The 14,510-nt window shown below is 40.8% G+C and overlaps 1 long non-coding RNA gene across 1 annotated transcript; it reads left to right on the forward strand.

Annotated features, from left to right (window-relative positions):
• LOC110437187 lies at positions 1,380 to 6,350 on the forward strand. Its single transcript, XR_002455384.1, has 3 exons — positions 1,380 to 1,631; positions 4,582 to 4,979; positions 6,063 to 6,350. It is a non-coding gene; the product is annotated as an uncharacterized LOC110437187 (long non-coding RNA).

The raw sequence follows: 14,510 nt of genomic DNA on the forward strand, positions 1-14,510 counted from the left end.
CATGTGATGACTTATGATCACATAGGGTGATGTCTAGGTTTTAAGCATCCGATGTTACAACTTGTTCGAAACCTTCTCAATTTTTTATCATAGCCTCTACATGCGATAACATGATGTCCAGACAAGTTTCTTTATTTTCGGACTTTTTACAGATTTTATATAATTTTAAAACACTTTTTCCGCAAGTTGTATCTCGTGTTACGATAGCAAGATGTTTCACATTTCATTTGAGCGTCTGGATACAGTCTTAACATACACCAAATATCGTGAATATAATTTTTTGAATAAAGAAATTCCATTATTTAATGCATCTACAGTTCAAATTTGAAGTTTGAAAAAAACAATAAAACGAAAAAAAAACTAATGAAATATACTAAAAAAATTTAAAATTTCTCCAAATTGGAACAAGAAGTTTTAAATAATGTGGGAAGACCTCATAAAAAAACTAGGCCAAAAAAATAAAAAAAAAACAAAAATTCTTCCCCGAGTGCGAGGACAAAGCTCTCGGGGAAGATTTTTTTTGTTTTTTTTGCCCTATTTCTTCCCCGAGAGCCGGCCAGGCCTAATTAGGCCGAACCGGCCCATCCTGCCCCACCCCCAACCCTAACCCCCCGCGCGCCCCACTCCGCCTCGAACCCCCGCCCCGTGCCGGCTGCGCCGCCGCCAAGCACCGCCCGCACGGCCTGCCGCCGTCCGCGCCGCGCCGCCCTTCCCTCTCGTGCGCCGGCCCTGCCCTGCACCGCGGTCGCTCCTCCCTCGCCCCCGAGCGCGCCCTCCCCTCCCCTGTACCGGCCCCTCCTCGCCTCCAACCCTAGCGCCTCGTGCGCGTGCCCTACACCGGCCCTACGCCCAGACCCCTCGCGCGCGTGCCCGGCGGCCACAAGGCGGCGGCCCCCAAGGCAGTAGTGCGCCCCCCTGACTGCTCTCCTCGGAGTTCGGATGGTGTGGGGGAACAGCAAGGAGTTTGGATGCGCCGTCGTCGACTGCGACTCCGGGGAGACGCTTATGGCGTGCCACTACGAGCCGCAGGTACACATTAATTCAATTGCGTGGAACTCTGTTCAATTACAGGTGTACCATAGCAATTGTTCAATTACAAGAAGATAAAAATCTTGTATTTTAATTATAGAAATAATATGTTCTCATTTATTTGAATCATTCTAAATTGAATAAGTCTAACTGATAGACTATGGTGGATTGGTAGAAGTTAGGCATGGCTTGCACTTATCTCTTTCTGCAGAAATTAATTTATTTGAGAAGTGAGGCATTTCTTTTACTTGTTAGCATAGTTAAAGGCAGGCTTACACATTTGTAGTAATAACTTTAATGTCATATGTTCCAAATTACAATGCCAATATTTATTCTGTTGTCTTTGTTACATAGTGCATTCATGTGACTAATTTAGCAGTGATGATATTATCTAAAGATTATAATTCCAATTCTACTTCTGATGGTCATGACAAAAAGAAAACTAATTCATATACGGGCTATGATTTATGACATGTTTTTTGTCATCCATACCCCCTCTTCAGTGACCTTTCTTTTGAGATGTTGCATCCAACTGCTTACTTGACTAATGGAATCCTATGATGCTACTCCCATATTCCTTAATAGTGTTAGAAGTTTTGTAGGTTTTGTAATACCCGATTTTAAGGATAAAACCAGATATGCACCATATGTGAGTTTTAGAAACCAAATCTCACATATAGCTACAAATAAGGGGTAATATCAAAAGACAATGCATAAATATATAACGTACTTAGTATAAAAGAGATAACCTTTGATAACAAAAAGCGGATAGACAACTCCAAACTTCGGGTATTAACTCCTCTCCACAGGATCAAACTGACTGGTTGATCACAAGCCTAAAGCAACTCCTGAAGTGTGGGGAAAATTGCAAGAGTGAGCACATATCGTACTCAACAAGCGTAACCAGGGGTTCATGAGGCTCAAATAGTTGACACTGGTTTGACTGCATTTAGCTTTTAATAATGGATAGCATGTTTAATCATTGGATAGCAAATATCAAGGTAGCATAATTAATCCCATAACCACATGATCAATGTATACAAGAATTAAGAATAACACATATAAACAACATAATAAACCATCATTTATCGTTATTAATCATGTTCATCAGTGTCCATCTATTCCGTCAGTTTTCCGAGTCGGCCGTATCCGTGGGCACGGCTAGTATACCAGATTTAACACTCTGCAGAGGTTGTACATCTTTACCCATGAGTCGTGATTTACCCTTTCACCCGAGGTTGCAAGTCTCTTAACCCCCTTCCAAGGGAGGTCGGCAGGGATCACTATGAAGCCTTTCAAAGGTTTTGTCTAACAAGTTAGGGCCATTAGATTCACTCGGCAGGCAGATATAGAGCCCCCCTTCCATGGCACATAACCCGCAGCCTATACACATGGACAGAGGCCACACTATACCCAACGTGTCTAGCCATTCTTACGCCATTTAAGGTAACCGCTAACAAGCTAGAAAAAGATCCTCATACTGAGCTAAAACCAGAGCCATGTAGCCCTCATGGTTGTACGAGTTGTCCCAGCTTTTGCCAAGGGATAAGTCCTTATGGAGGGTCAAGATCAATCTAGCAAAAGCTAGAGTTCTTTCCACCCTTTATGTTCAAGTTGCTAGAAAGCTTATTTTATTGTTTATTTTATATCCAAATATTCATGTTACAAGATCATGGATTATTATCAAGCACTAGCAAGAACTATCCAAATGCATATCCAAATAGGCAACAAGGAATTCAGGATAACAATCATCTATGATTTTGCTAAGGTCATCAAGATGGACACATGCATATGATAAATATTGTATTAATTGTGTATAGGTAACAAGGATAATCCCAAGTTATACTTGCCTTGATCAAAGCTCTCCTGAGTCTGCTGCTGGTCGTCAAAAGATTGACCTTGATCACCAACGTATCGCTCACCGTCTATACCCGATCATCAATCAACAACACGCAATCCAATGTAGACAATCATACACGAAGCAAACAAGATATAATCAGAACAATACACCAAACAGTGGTAAAACAAATATAAAAGTTTGTGAAATATTCTACGCAGCGCTACGATCACACAAACGTAAGGATCACGAAAATCGGAATTAAAACGGAGAAGTTATAAATTTTCTAAGATTTTCATATAGAAAAGTAATTAATTAATTAGGGTCACGAAAATAAAAAGTTTCAAACTGAGAAAACAATGTTACTAACATGTAGAGCTCGTGATCATGAATCTAACGCAATTTGAATGGGTCAAAACGGATTTAAAACGAAGATTTTATGGCTAAAACGGATACAGTGGCAAAATTGTAAATATCAGAAAGCGAAATCTGAGCTAAACCGGTCTAAAGTACGCTTTCCAACTTAGAAAACGTAATCTATAGAAAGCGCTGAGGAGTGCGGGTTGATTCCTGGAAAATTCCAGGGACTCTTTAGCAAAATCGCAGCCGAACTGTTATGTTTTAATCTGAGCCGTAGATTTTAGATCCGACGGCTGAGATCGCGCAGGGAAGAAAACAGCCGGCCACCTCGCCGGAGCTATGCTCCCCGCGGCGGCGCCATTGACGACCCTCGCCGGAGTTCTCGGTTTGAACGACTCCGAGCACCATTCAATCAACCGAGGGCAGGGGGTCAAAGCAGAGCCTCGTGCGAACTTACCCCGGGCACAAAACCTCGGCAAGAGGCTCGGAAACGGTCGGCGTCGGGCTTATGGCGGACATCGGCTCCTGCAAAGAGTTCGGCGAAGAATTAAGAGCAAAAGATCGCGCTAGAGAGGGAAAGGAAGGGCTCGGCATGTTCGTCACCTCTATCCGAAGCTCGGCATAGTATCGATTTCGTTGACACGGCCATGGATAGAAGGTTCCACGACGGCGGCGTTTCCTACTCCTCGATGAGATCCAAAATCGCCACCAGGGCGGCTTCTTGCGTGGACAGAGGGAAAGGAGGCGTGCGGGGAAAGTATCTGGGCTTTTATAGGAGCTTGATTCTTGCAAAAAGGCAAGAAATCACAGCTTGCTGCGATCGGTTTCGGTTGGGAAAGAGTCCTGCTCGATTACGGCCGGAGGTAGGGGAAAGGGGCGCGACTGACGAGTGGGCCCCGGCCGTCAGTGGGCCAAGGAGGTGAGCGCGCGTGCGGCCTGGCCGATTGGGCTGCGCTGTGGGCGAGCTGGGCCAAGCTGCTGCTGCGCTGGGCTGGGGTGCTGCTGCTGCATTGCTGGGCCAAGCCAGAGGGGGAAAAGGGGAGGGGAAGGACTGGGCCTTCGGGCCAGAATGCAGATGGGGAAGGTTTTTCCCTTTTCTTTTTTTTTAAATTCTTTTCTTTCAAGCCCTTTTCAAATCCATTTAAAATATGTTTGAAATATTTTTGATCTTTGGTCAAATCACTCATCACAATAAAATGAATTTTCCAGCATGAATGCACAACCATATTACTAAACTTATGATATATTTTTAGCTTAATGAAAAATATTATTTTCCTATGTTTCATGAGCACAAAAATATAAAATTAAATCATTTTTCACCTATTTCAAAAGTTGTAAATTTTTGGGTGTTACAGGTTTATAAGAGCGAATGAGCAAACAAATGAAAAGAATCTTTTTCTGATTTATGATGACAGATATACAATGAAATATGATTCCCTATATTTTATCCTGCAATCTTAGTGTCATATAGGTTGTAGCTTTCTAATTCCCTTTATTTTTTGTCTCAGTTTTGCTCTCTAGATTTTCCTACATTCCTTGCTTTCTTTTATCCACTTCACAAATATGATTTTCCTTTCCTTTACAATGCAAGCTGCACACTGGGAAAATAGTCTGGGTTTGGCGCTTCCGAGGCTACTGCAGATCACAACTTATTCTTAGTATCCATGATCACTGGGAAAATCGGTCGGATTAAAACCTGTATACTAGACCCACGCAGTTCAATTATGAGATGGGGTGCATGCCTCTGGTGCAGGTGATGATATTTGTGCAGGTCACATATTTGTTTGACAACTTCCCCTTAAATATATGAGCTGATCCTTTGAAAAATAGAACTTCATAGGCTGCATGCTTGGCAGTTGGCACCTAAATGTTACCTTCTATTCTTGTGTTTAGTTCATCTTTCTTTTATTAGTTTTCAGCCCTGCATACCATGTTTTGGATTTCAGAGTCCTGCTCATGCGACAGTTCCTTTTTTCCTTCCCGAAATATCTGATAATAAAGCATGACCAGAACTGAAGATATTTCATATATATCTGAATGTATCAATTTATTTGCCATCTCAATATATGCTATATATATCTAAGTTGACTTTTGTATGTATGTGTGAAAAAAAGAATCTACAGAGATGTATGTATGTCTATTCTTTGTTGAGTAGTTAAAATTTTGCATGATAATGCTTTGGTCTCCTCTACTTTCATTGCCCGCAATCAGATACTGCTCTTTTTGTTATCAAATTAGGGTACCTTTGTTATTGCTAAATCCAACTTCAGTATAGTAGACCACAAAAACATACTGCTCCTTCTGCTCCATTGTCTTATAGATCACAGGTTATGACCCATAATTTACATATATATGGACCTGTACACCTCTTTAGATAGTCACCGCTTTTTCTTATGAAACTAAACAGATTATATGGACCTCTGCAGGTGCCCAGGATGCAGATATAGCATTTTCTTTTTGTCACAGTTTTTTTTTGATGTTAACAGAAGGGGTTGCCCCTACTGAACTTTTATTGACTGAAAGATAGAAATAGCAAATACAACAAGAAAGACAGTTGTATGTGTTCGTGTCATTAGAAAATGGATCTTTGATGCCCCTAAGCTTCTGTAGGTTGCCAGAGAAATGTATATAAAATAATCACTAAGCTTGTGTAATCGCTCTGTATGATAGATATGGCCGCGACAACATAACCGTGTTCATTTCCTCTCCCTGATCCTAATACCATGCCAAAACTGAAGACACATCTTTTGCCTAACATTTGCTTGTTGATTCCACGCGCAAGGGCGCGCGCTCTTCACTAGTATTTATTATGTTGTGATGTGTTTCTTATTTGTAGAGCAGGACCTGTCGGATGGGACCCAAAGCACCTTGGTGACCCTGATCGCCTTCGCCGGTGTTGCGGTCGTGCCTGCACTGCTTCGCCACGCCGGGATCACAAGCTGGGGCGTCCCAGCCCTCGCCGGCATCGCACACTGAACCGTCAACGTGAGCCATCTTCGGAGTCGTTTTTATGTATTGAACTTGTGAACTTGGAATAATGTGTACTTTTGAATGTGTGGTTTGTAATATATTGTGAATTTCGTACAAATTTGGTCGTTTGTGATATAAATATATATAAATATGGTTTGTGATATATTACTGTTGATTTATAGTTTATGATATATATATATATATATATATATATATATATATATATATATATATATATATATATATGCTTTGTTGTTTACATGGAAAAGCAAAAAATAATAAAAAAAGATTTTCAAAGTGGCTTTCCCGAGTGCCTGGGCTGCAGCACTCGGGGAAGAGGGTTTCTTCCCCGAGTGTTGCACTCGGGGAAGAAAATAAAAAATAATAATAAGAAGGTAACGGCGCCGGCTGGCAACCAACGACATTAATTCTTCCCCGAGTGCTAGAACGGCTCTCGGGAAAGCCTTCTCCGAGTGCATAATTTTCGGCTCTCGGAGAAGACGTCTTTCCCGTGAAGAGATACCCCGGAGGCTCTTCCCCGAGTGTTGCACTCGGGGAAGGCTTCTCCGAGTGCATTTGGCACTAGGGGAAGCCACTCCCTCCCGTAGTGCCATGACGGTCTAGTGGGACCGCCCTGTCAGCGCAAGGAATTGCTTGGGTGCAGGGTGGCCTGGCTGAGTATATGCCTTCTCAGTATAAAAAATGTGCAAAATATAATGAATCAACAATGGCCTTGTAGCTTAGTGATATGTCCTTAGCTGCTATAATAAAAGTTCATGTGGTCGAGTATTTTTCCAATTTTTTATTTAGTTTTCTCCTCTAATTTTGATTTTGACAATTGTATAAAAATAATTCTAACTTTTTCATATAAACTCAGATTAACATGAACTTTATATTAAAATTGTAAAATTCAACACAATCTACAACTTTATAGTTAAAAAAGATTTTAATTTGAAACTATTTGGAGTCCTAAAAATTATTTTAATAGTTCACAGATTTTGAAATTTAAAATTTAAAAACGGTAAACAACCTGAGACATTGACATGGTACATATCAGATGTAGTTCTCTATAAAGTGTAGAACTCTATTGTTGAAAAGCTTTTTATTTGAAGTTATTTAGAGTCCTAAATATGTGCAGTAATCTGTGTACACTTGTTTCTATTTGATTGGTCTGGGTTCGAATCCTTTCATTAGCTTATGAACCTTTTTTTTACATCCTCTTTAATTCGGCTTGGCCGAACAGCGGCGTAGGTGCAACCGAGCTAAGCCACGTGGGTAGGGGAAAAAAGAGCATGGGCCCACGTGTCATCCGCTACAGGTAGGAACAAATTGCTTTTTTTTAAAGGGTCAGCAGGGAGTTCTCTACCTATTTTTTTATTTTCATTATAAATAAAGGCAACAAAGGGGGTACAGAGACTTAACAACAGGAGAGGGGGGGGGGGGGGGGGGGGGGGAGCGGCGGCAACTACTACAGGTACTGTGTGGACAAGTACCAGTACAGGTAGAGGTAACAACCACTACAGGTAGGAAGAAATTGTTACTAACTAAAAAAGCAAGAAAAGAGCTAGCATGCCAGAGATCGGCCTATTCAGATAGTCTCAATAACCGTGAAAATTATTAAACACTATTTAGAGTTCCAAAATATTGTTTTTAATTCTGGATTTTGAAATTTATAAACAACATCTGATGTGGACATGATATATACTAAAGGTGTAGTTCTCAATAGAGTCTAGGACTTTGTTGTTGAAAATTGGTTTTATTGAAGAATTGTTGTTCACTACAGTTCTAAAGCAGATCGTCACTGATAAGTAGGAAGAGTTGCATGTGTGATCAATGAAACCTTGTGTCATTCAGTGGTGAAATTTTGTGGAGATATCTAATTTCATCATTAATCGACAATGGCAGAGGATCGTCACCAAGTATCCATGATTAGGGATGAAAACGGTACGGATATTTTCCGACCGTATTCGAGACCGAATTTGTTTAGAGTGGTTTAAATCTGTCCGTATCTGAGACTGAATATTCAACATCCGATACCGTATCCGTATCCCAATACTTAAATCGTATATTTATGATGTCGACATCTAATCTTATCTTATCCGACATGATTGATATTATCCGTATTCGAATCCGAATCCGACCAGAAATATGAAAACAAATATGATATCGGTGATATCCGTGCCGTATCCGATCCGTTTTCATCCCTATCCATGATGACAAAAAACAGTCGTCATAGAAATCGATCTTCTATGATAGATTTTGGTTCATCGTTAAGATTTTCATTATAAATGCTTGTTCAATGCCTTTGTCCGCCAAAAGACTAGCGAAACACGTCAAAAGTGGCATACATGGGATATTTTTTTTTGTTTGCAATGGCTGATAAGGAAATTCAGCGATTTCAATGGCACACAGAGAAGTCACAAAATTTCTAGTGGCACAGAAGGAATTGGCTCATCCGTGACCCGACTGAGGCATAGGCTTCATGGCAGCTAACTCCATCTCCTCCGTCATGTTCTTGCACCGTTGAGACTCCACTCTATTGCAAGAAGATTATTTCTGAGGTGGAAATATTATAATGTGTTTGTAGACTTCTATGCTAAGATTTGCCTGGTCAAAGTATTGTACATTTTCCAAAAAAAGTCTTTGTTATCATGCATATAATTTTATTTTAAGATCTTTGTTACCGTGTATATAATTTTATTCTAAAGCCTTTGTTATCATATTTATAATTTAATTCTGATGTCTATGTTATCATATATATAATTTTACTCTAATGTCTAGTGTATATGATTGTCATAAAACATTCAAATGATTTTATTAAGTGGCCAACATCATACACATAGGATGTGTTTGGTTCCCTAGGTTACTGCCTAGCCAGGCTCCATAGAGCCAACTTGGGTTTAGGGTTAGTTAGTGCTCCCCTCACCTCCACTCGCATCACCTCTCACATGGACGCCGATCGTCCTCGCTCTCACGCCGCCGCTCCACGTCCGCTCTCGTGTGGACATGCCGGTGGCTCCTCCATCTTCTCCATGCTCAGGCCGCTCCGACTGCTGACCATCGTGTTGTTGCTCTGCTACCACCGATCATCGCCACACCGTTGTCTTCTTCTTACCTCGACTAGATCTCACGCGGAACGCTGCAGGTCGCTACAGTGCGGCTCAAGCTCCCTGTATTCTTCTTCCCTTGGCTTGACCGTTGAGCACCACGCCATGCCGAGCTCCTCCCAATCTTGCCTGTCTTCAGATATTGGCGGCGTGGATGTGCAAGCTTGTACAGGTGGCTCCTCATGCGACCATGGTGCAGGCAGGCGGACACGTTCTTCTGTGCCTCTACAACGATAACGATAGGGTGAGCCTGTGTGGCTATGGCCAACGGTGCAAAATGGTGATAGCCTCCTCCATGCTTAGCTTACCACCACGTCTCTCTCTTCTCCCTAGTCACGACCATGGTGCTCAGATGTTTGTTCTCCTATGGAGGGATGGTGCCGGCTCAGTGGGTAGAGCAAGGGCTCCTTCTCCCTACTCACGGCCATGGTGCTCACATGTTTGTTCTCCTGTGGAGGGATGGTGCCAGGTCAGTGGGTAGAGAAAGGGAGAGGCATCATCATTTCATGCGTCAGCGCAGACCAAGGTGGGATGGAGGAGGTTCTCTAGCCAATGTGCTGCCATGCTCGCATGCCTACCACCTGTTTGACTAATGTCCTCACAGGGGTAAACTTACTAGTTGAAGGAAGAGACAATTCTATATGTAAACTAAACAAAGCAACCAAACACACCAATTCCTACCCCAGTTTAGCAAGTACAAGCAACTAAACATGTGCTGCTTGCGTTGCCTAAAGCTAGCTAGAGCTAGCCTATGTTAGTTTTGCTCACTAGACTTGTCTAAGAAACGAACCAAGCACACCGATAGGCAAAAATAAATCCATGGACTACCTATCACTACTATGTGAATCTTTGAATCGGCGATGATAGCATAACATCAATACCAGTTGAATAGAAGAACCAACATTGATATTAAGCATAATTGTCGATTGAACAATAGAACCGAGAGTGATATTTCACTGCTATTTAAAAGTAGATATGTTGTTGCCTATATTTGAAATGTCTTATGTACATCACACACTGTCTATTTATTTGGAATGTGTCTTAAAACTAGATTATACACTATCTATATTGGACATACAATATGGATGTTGATGGTAATTTCACCATGATTTTACACCATCAAAACCATCAACAAAACACTATTTCTGGGAGCTAACAAGCAAAATCATAGTGACTTAGGTACACATACAACTTGATTACACATGTACATGCCATTATTTGCTTGTAGGTACATAACACATGGACTTTGGGTGGCTGTAGACTCCAAATGCAGGTCGCTCGACCTACATATGGTCCACTACCCCCTCTCAAGCCTCCCATGATCCTCCAAACACCTCTAGAGTCAATCTGCAATCTTGGATCCCAAGGTTCTTTTCTCTTATTAGCTAGGATTCATGGGCCCACAACGAAGCATGCATCTAGCATGACTAAAGTATCAAACCTGCACTATGACACTTGGGGACACCTTTTAGAAACTAGTCACATGGCCTACCTATCATAGGGAGGTTAGCCTACCTCCCTATTGTGGTTCCCAACATCTATCTTGCACACACCAACTTAGTGCATGCCTCCATGCAGTCCCATGATCCTAGCCTTTGATTTAATGGTGGTTTGATCTAATGGTGCTTGATGGAGGTCACATAGATCGCTGATGTGGCTCTAGGCTCCACCTCCACCTATAAATACCCCTAGACATTCACTCTCATTCATGACACATTAGTGTAAACTAGTCTCTAGTAGCTTTTAATGAAGCTTTGCTGTAGTGCTATGAGACTAGGGAGAGAGTGAGGGGAGTGAGGAGAAGAGCTAGGCCTGTTTGGTGTCTTCTTCAAGCTATACCTCAACAAATGCACTCTTCTTGTAAGTGACTCATCTGAGATCTTTATAGTATTTGGTATTCTATATCTACTAGTAGTAATGTTTTCCTAAATGCTAAATGGTAAACAGTCGGTCACCTGATGTTTAGCCATTATTCAGGCTAAACAGTCCATTAAACAAGCTAAATGGTCAATTAAACGGACTAAACAGATGATTAAATGGGATCGGTGTACCACTATGTAGCATTTACATGGCATTCGAATGGTCTAAAGGGCCATTTAGGCAAACAGTGACTAGTAGTTATATAGGCCTTCTTACATGTATACCGCTTTACTTTAGTACAATTCTCTAGCCTTTCTAAGGGAACTTAGTTGCACAAGGTAAGAGTAGTAAGTGTAGTGTAGACATGGTGCCTAGGCTATATCTTGCTTGTGTAGACCACTTGTTGCACGGATTGTTAGTGGTAGCTAATAGGTGGTGACAACCCTATCTAGCCTTTGTGGTCCACCACATGTTGTATGCAAGTTCTTAAAAGGTAGGGCCCCAATAACAAGGTAGCCACTTCGGATAGGGTTTCATTCCCTATTGTCTCACCTATCGCCTCCTATAAGAAGGTGGGTGAAGTTCCCTTTATAACTACTATCTTTACCAGATATCGTTGCTATCTAGATATCCACTCTACCCAAAGTTCCATATGCTCTTTTGTATCATCGTAGGACGGTCTTGATCCTTAGTTAGTTCACTTCACATTTCTCGTGGAAATACAATACTTGGAATACTCTCTGTGAAGGCTACATTATCTATCGTACGCTTGCAGTTTATCCGTTTACCACTTAGGTGTCAACAATGGACAATCTCATTAATAGCAGTAAACAGAATATGAAACAAAACATTTAGGCGAAAGCTACACTATTGACAATCCCAATTAGCACTAAACAAACTAGAATTACAATAGACTTCAATAGAACATGGATTCCTCCTCTAGTTTTAGCTAAAAGATACAAACTCTTTGTGAGAGCTTCATCTACGACATTCTTTTGATTCACCTCTCCATGCATAGGTGTACTCTCAACCTCTTTGGGCAACATTTCTAGGAGATCAATATATTCTTCCTCCTAATACCAGAAAGGGGATCCACTACCATCCCAATGAAAGAGAACAACAAAACATGAAGTTCTAATGAAAATCACAAGAAATGGGTAGAACTCAGTCAAAAACGATGAAAACCTAACCTTATGATCTAGACATTTCTAGAAGTTGCATCCATAGTTGGGACCATTCTTCTTCTTCACCTTTAACACTAACACCTTATAGCACCCACACTTGTTGCAATCGATTAGAGGGCTTCGGTCTTAGGAGCTTACCAGTGAGATAGATGACATGGATTGGGATGCCATCTACAACAAGGATCTCCAACAGGGTCTCCATGTTGGCCAAAACCGACGATTACATGGGTGTCGGATGCTCTTGATAGGGACGTGGGGGTTTGGGGTGAATTAGTCAACATTGTACACATAGGGAAAAATCACTAACTATCACTGCTGGGTGAATCTTTAAACCGGCACTGATAGCTGAGCATCACTTCTAGTTTAGACAATAAGCCAGTAGTGGTAGCACACGATCACTGCCAGGTTAATCATTGAACTGGTAGTGATAGCAGAGCATCACTGTTGGGTGAACTTTTGAACTGATATAATGAAAATTTCCATTGCCCACCCTCCGTTCTGTCTTCCGACTGGTAACATTTCATCTCTCTTGCACCAATCCAAGGATTACAACCACCGTAATCTCTGTTCCTATCTTGGTCCTCATCCGCTATCCCCGACCCTAGGAGCTCCACCATAGTTGAGGCCACGGCATTGTTGCACATGCCAAGCATTTGGGCCATTGTAGTACTTACAGGAATGTTGACCTATGTATGGGAAGCTAAACACAAGCCACCCATCCATATACTCACAAGAATACATGGTGGGACACATGCCTACAACTACACCTAGTTCTTCAAGAATACATGGTGGGACATATGCCTACAACTAGACCTACAATGACTATGATTTTATATTTCCCTTCCCCCTCTTTTCTTAATTTTCTCTTTAGACTAAATTATTGAATATATCATATTTGGATTGTACATGTATGGAAAAATGAATGAATAAACTTGATGGCGGCAAGTAAAAACACTAGTACAGAACCGCTCTATGCTGGCGGCGGAATTTTATTTTTATAGGCGGCTTCAATTAAAAACGTCTGTAAAAAGAAATCGGCGGGCCCAACTCAAAAACCACCAGTGAAAACGGATTTTCACATGCGCTTTTTCTAAGAAAACCGTCTATAGAAATCATGTATTTCTATAGGCGATTTTCACTAAAAATTATATTTCTACGGACGGTTTCTTAAGAAACCGCCTATAAAAATAATTTGAAATTGATTTTTTTTGAGCTTTTCAAATGACCTCGTTTGAAAAAACTATCAAAATGAAAGTTATAGATCTCGAAAAGTTATGAAATTTTGTAGTTGATAATTTTTTCATTTGAGATCATCTTGTCATCGAAAACAACGTTTGAATTTCTCAAATTTAAAATTCAAATTTTGTAAATGACCTCGGATGGAGAAACTACCAATATAAAAGTTGTAGATCTTAAAAAGCTATGAAATCTTGTAGTTGACAACTTTTCCATTTGAATCCGTTTAGGGCCTCAAATAACCAATGTATGCTCGATTTAGGATAATATGTGGAGAAGTAAACTCTAATGTAGACATAATTGTGTGATAGGTGGAGTGGTAGAGGAGGTTAAGCGCGAGGGTGAGGTCTTAGGTTCGAATCTCACCGGCTACGTAGCACGCGATTTTACGCGAAAAAATGCGTGACTTGTGACTTAGTCAATGAGCCTTCCCTTAAAATATTTTTTTCCTATTTTTAAAAGCCGATTTCGTATTTTTCCTAATTGTTTTTCTAAATACATTTCTACACGATTAACATAACTGAACCGCCTGTAGAAACAGTTACTGGCCTGTGAAAAAATTATTTTCACAAGCCACCAGCGCAGGCGGTTCGCCAAACCACATGTAGAAAGAGGTTGCGAACCGCTTATACAGTAACTTAGTGAAATAAATCAGATAAAAATAAATGAAGAAACCTAACGATGACAAAAAAAAGATAGGAAACCGGAAAAAACCAATGAAGAGACTTGAGGATGGTTCAGAGAACAAGAGGATTCACGAAGGTCCACAGGTCATTTAGGAATAGAAAAAGCATATTCAAAGAAACTCTTCACTGTTTAATATATTTTAGAAAAAGAAAGGTAGATAGAGACAAAGGATAGAGATAGAGATAGAGATTTAATATCTATATAGGAAAATAGTGCCTTTTCAAATTAAAAATTAGCATT

The sequence above is a fragment of the Sorghum bicolor genome, chromosome 7, assembly GCF_000003195.3.
Source record: "Sorghum bicolor cultivar BTx623 chromosome 7, Sorghum_bicolor_NCBIv3, whole genome shotgun sequence".
Taxonomy (NCBI): domain Eukaryota; kingdom Viridiplantae; phylum Streptophyta; class Magnoliopsida; order Poales; family Poaceae; genus Sorghum; species Sorghum bicolor.